General features: G+C 47.7%; 1 long non-coding RNA gene across 1 annotated transcript; it reads right to left on the bottom strand.

The window, feature by feature from the left end:
• Positions 1–1411: 1411 nt before the first annotated feature.
• LOC127308328 (uncharacterized) lies at positions 1412–4159 on the bottom strand. Its single transcript, XR_007856422.1, has 2 exons — positions 2762–4159; positions 1412–1777 (listed from the first exon to the last, which is right to left on the bottom strand). It is a non-coding gene; the product is annotated as an uncharacterized lncRNA (long non-coding RNA).
• Between the last annotated feature and the right edge of the window lie 955 nt (positions 4160–5114).

Genomic DNA, 5114 nt, shown 5'->3' with positions numbered 1-5114 from the left:
CTCGTAGGGTTTGGAGACGGTTCTCAGATGAAAGGGTCGGTGAATTCAAAAAAGAGCTACAATTCATGCGGTCAATGGCTAAGAATGGTGGCGATATTCAGCCAGCGGGGACCAATCTATGTGGATACTATGTCTGTGAGATGATCTGGAGATACACCTCTGAGCGGGTTCCATGTGATAACAATGAGAAGAGGAATAACCTCCGGAAGATGCTTAGTCCAGAAGCTCGCTTCCGACCACTTCAAGAGGAACTAGCTGGATGGTTCACGAGGGAAGTCATCGATCCTAAAGGAGAACACTATGTAGAGGACGTAGAACTTCATATGCATTAAATTATATATGGAAACTTGTTCAAAATTGTATATGGTCATCCGATGATATTGAATATATATTGTATATTCCTCTTGAATTCTTTTTTGTTCTAATTTCAAATTTGTTTGAAATTGTACATTCATATGCATGTATGTACTAGTACCGTAGAATATGTGAAACTCCTTCAAAATTAAAATAAAACACAAAAGAAATAAAATAATACAAATTAAAAAGAAACCAGGTTTAGGGAAGGGGGGCTAAAACCCTAAACCTGCGGCGGCCTTTAGTCGCGGTTGGCCAGAAGAACCGCGACTAAAGGTCCTCCGCCCCGACGGTCGCCTGGCGCCCACGTGGACGGGCCTTTAGTCGCGGTTCGTAAGCAACCGCGACTAAAGGGGGGGGGCCTTTAGTCCCGCATATTTAATCCCGGTTGCGCAACCGGTATTAATGGAGGTTGCGAACCGCGACTAATGGACCTTTTTCCACCAGTCATCGTTGAATATGTGGGAGCCATTATGGATCTCCAGATCCCGCTATTGGTTATCGGTCAGAGAGAGGTCTCAACCATGTCCGCATAGTTCGCGAACCGTAGGGTGACACACTTAAGGATTGATGTCGTTTAAGTAGATATCGAATATGGAATGGAGTTCGAAGTTTTGTTCGGAGTCTCGGATAGGATCCAGGACATCACGAGGAGTTCCGGAATGGTCCGGAGAATAAGATTCATATATACGAAGTTATTTTATAAGTTTAAAAATGATCCGGTGCATTTATGGAAGGTTCTAGAAGGTTCTAGAAAAGTCCGGAAGAAATCACACTACTAGGGAAAGGCTTACCACCGGCGAGTTGAAAAGGCTTACCGCCGGCACTTTCGGATTCGCCGGCGATCACCTCGCCGGTGGTAAGGGGTTACCCCCGGCGCTTTCGTATTTGCCGGCGGTAATATGAGATTACCCCTGGCACTTTCCCATACTCGCCGGCGGTAATAGGATACCACTAGCGCCTATCCTATTCGCCGGGGATAACATGGATTACCGCTGGCGAATCACGAATATGCCAGTGGTAAGTAAATCAGGAAACAAAAAAAAATAGGCAGGTATCAAACGTATGAATAGTACTTTAGATTTCATTCGAACACATGGAAACACAAATAGACACGTCAGCCATTCTGTATGTTCATTTTACAAACAAAAAATCGATATGTCCCCAACAGCTCCTCCGCCCACAGATCCATGGCCGTCCCAGCACCTCCTCAACCCACAGATCCATCACTGACCCCAGCAGCTCCTTCGCCCCCAGTCAGCACCGCCCTGATCTCCTCCGGCAAGCACCGCGGTAGATCATCCCATGATCTCGTTGACGATCGTCCCAGTATCTCGCACCCCCAGCTCCTCGCCTCCTTTGCCTGGCACCTCGCCGCCCCAAGACCAACAGCAGTAGCAACGCCTCCCTAGCAGCAGGAAATCTGTGTAAGCAACAAAACAACATCAGCGAGAATGAAACCACCAAGTTTGGATCGAAATTGCACTCCTCCACCAGAACAACGCTATACTAAATTTTTATTAAGCAAGTTCAGCTAACTGCATTTTTTTACAGTGTACACAAGCACTAAATTTATTGCAGTTACTCCAACACAAAGCAATAAAAAGATTGACACTAGCAAGCAATATTGTACCATTACCAATTTAACATTAGAGAATCAATGATTATATATCTCACAATCATATTCTTAGCAAATCGATCACAGGAAAGGGGTGGAAATTATATTTAGTGGCTTTCAAAATAATAGATGGAACTTAAAAACCAAGCACATCATACTCATGACACATTTCAATAACAACAAAACCTTGTTCCAGTTAAGTCACAGGGCAACCGTCAAGTTTTTTCAGCGTTCCATCAGACACTTAAAAGGTTGTCGTCATTTGAAGGTTAGGAGATGGGACCTGATGTACCAGCCACACCTAGCACTGACAGATGCAAAACCTTTTCTCAAAATACTAGATCAACCATATGATTTCACTACACCATAGTTTCGAATACCACAGAGAACCACACTATCATACAGTGCTTTAACGAATGAATATAATTCTATGTTATATCCGCATTTCCAGTAGCAGCTCATTACTTGAGAATGGTATAATTGTCGAACGAACCAATGCAGTTGTGTTATAAGAAAACTTCGAGTAATATAATTCCTTTAATAACAGTACAAACACAAATATAGCGCCAATGAAGTTGAACAATGGAAAACTAGATAAAAGAAGGCCATATATTGTAACATGTAACATGTAAGGTAAAAGAAGATCGCATGGTCGTAAATTTGTTGTCTTGACATGCTATCAGTAGCAATTAATTAATCAGAACATTGCTCACAGTTCCCAATTTAACAGAACTTGTGCAAGAATGCAAAACTTGTGCTGCTAGTAACAAAGGAGGAGATGGGTCTCACCAGCAGCCGGAGATACAATTCAATCACGCTTGGAGCTCGGCACTGCCCTTGGATACAACTCCCACCCCATGGCCACATAGCCTGCAGGTGATACAATTCAATCATTCAAACAAGGGGTGAAGCTAGAAGTAATACAAGTAACGTAAAACTGGTTAAGTATTCTGCAACATTTTCGGAGTACATACAATGCATGTGTTGTAGGCATTTAGCAAATTAAACTCAACCTCAAAAGAAGGAAATTAACCAAGTTTGAGCAATAAATGTAATGGTAACGAATCAAAGTGGTAATAGAACGAAGTGGGAGTGCTAGTGTTCACTATCTGCTATAAACATGTATACAAAGAAAAAATAGCTGCATGCTAGTAAGGAAGTAGCAGAAGAGAGTTCACCATATCGCCTTAGTAATTTCACTTGGTATGTTGTTCTCTGTTACTTCAAGAGAGTTCACCATTACTAAGGCGATATGTAGGTAAAATCTCTTGAAGTAACCAAGCATGGCGTGTGCCAAAAGCGATAAATGAAGTGATAACCAAGTTTAATGTTGCAGAAATTCTATAGTACATGAAGTTGATCAATTCAACACTTGAGCTAGCGACGGACTGAGGGGCATGCTTACATTTTTACAGATACAATGTGGTAAATTTGATGTCACCAAAGCCTTACTTCAGACCTGAACTTTGAATATGTAAAAAAATAACAAAGAGGGGTACTGATGTAGGATAAGGATATGCAGTTGAATGTTCAGGTTCAGTATGGGAGGCAGTTAGGCAAGAACTATGCTGCCTCATACCATACCTATCATGACAACAAAAGATTTTCTTGATTCCTAACCGACCCAGGTAATATCTGAACATCAAATTCTTCAAGGCATAGGAAGATGGTAAGTAGTGACAGCAGAAGTAGAAATCAACACGCGTACTACATACCGATGCAGAAGTAGAGGGCTCTCCCTGTGCTGAAGGCTCCATGCTCGGCCGATGGATCCGGTAGCCCCAGCTAGGCCTAACGCGGGGATTGAGAGGAGCACGAGCAATAATACAAGCAAGAAGAGGAAAAGAGTAAATTAGGAAAACAAGAAGAGAAGGGAGGTATCTCGATCGACTGACGGAGTCCAAATGAAGGGAATCGAAGCCGCGAATAGGTGGATCCAGGAGGAAGCGTCACGGCGGAGGTGGGGTGGGGTGGGGTGGCGGCGGGAGAGGAGAAATTCCGATTCTGCGGCGGGGGAGGGAAGAGAGCCGGCTGTCAGTTTCTGCGGCAAGCGGGGACGAGAACGAGGACGACTTGTCCCACTCAGACGGACACGCGGCGGACTTGCCGTCTCGAACCTGTAGCTCGCAACGGGCCGCCAAGGCTCTGGTGTGGAGCGGAGAGGGAGAGGGAGGTGGAGGTCCGAGCCGAGGCTCTGGTGTGGAGCGGAGAGGGAGAGGGAGGTGGAGGTCCGAGCCGAGGCGGGCGGCGAGGAGAGGGGAGGCGAGGGGGAGGCCAGCGGAGGGGCCTCGGCCAGGGCGACGCGGAGCCAGTAGGGGAGTCGCTCGGAGGGGAAGACGAAGCGGATGAGGGCGATGGCGGCCGGGGGCATGGCGGCGGCGAGGACGGCGGCGGCTAGGGCGGAGGCGTAGAGCGGGGCGGGGCTAGGGTTTTGGATTTGGCGTGGGACTGGATCGAGTGGGGGTTGGGGAGCAACCGACGGGCTGGACGCGTGCTAGGCAAAATGAAAAGGGTGGTCCACGGGGTTAGCCCCGGCGAAATCCATCTGGCACTGGCCACGATTGCCAGCGGTAGGGCCTATTACCGCCGGCACCTACGGTTCACAAACGCCGGCGGTAAGTGCGGGCTGGGTGGCCCATCCTGACACTCGTTATCCCTGGCATATTCGCTTCGTGTTCGCCGGCGGTAGAGCTCGCTACCACCGGCGCTTCTGGGCCAAATCGCCGGCGGTAAGGCCAGGCCCAATTGAAACCCCCTGGAAGGCATTACCGCTGGCATCTTTAAATCGTATTTGCCGGCGGTAAGGAGTGCGGCTATAAGCCTTTCCCTAGTAGTGTCACTATGGAAGGCGGAGTCCCGAAGGGACTCCACCAAGCATGGCCGGCCAACCCTAAGGGGGTGGAGTCCCAGGTGAACTCCACCAAGGTGGCCGGCCACCCCCCTCCAAGGAAAGGTGGGAATCCCACCTTGAGTGGGAATCCCACCTTGGGTAGGTTTCATATCACATGGAAGGTTTTGGTTTGGGGTCTTATTCGAAGACTTGTAGACCAACTCTTGGGGGTTCCACCTATAAAAAGAGTGACAAGGGGAGGGGGCCGGACACACCAAGCCCTAGTTGGTCGCACCCCTATAGTGGTCGGCG

This window comes from Lolium perenne, chromosome 6 (genome assembly GCF_019359855.2).
Source record: "Lolium perenne isolate Kyuss_39 chromosome 6, Kyuss_2.0, whole genome shotgun sequence".
In the NCBI taxonomy this organism is placed as follows: domain Eukaryota; kingdom Viridiplantae; phylum Streptophyta; class Magnoliopsida; order Poales; family Poaceae; genus Lolium; species Lolium perenne.
This window is presented reverse-complemented; position numbering and strand designations above follow the sequence as displayed.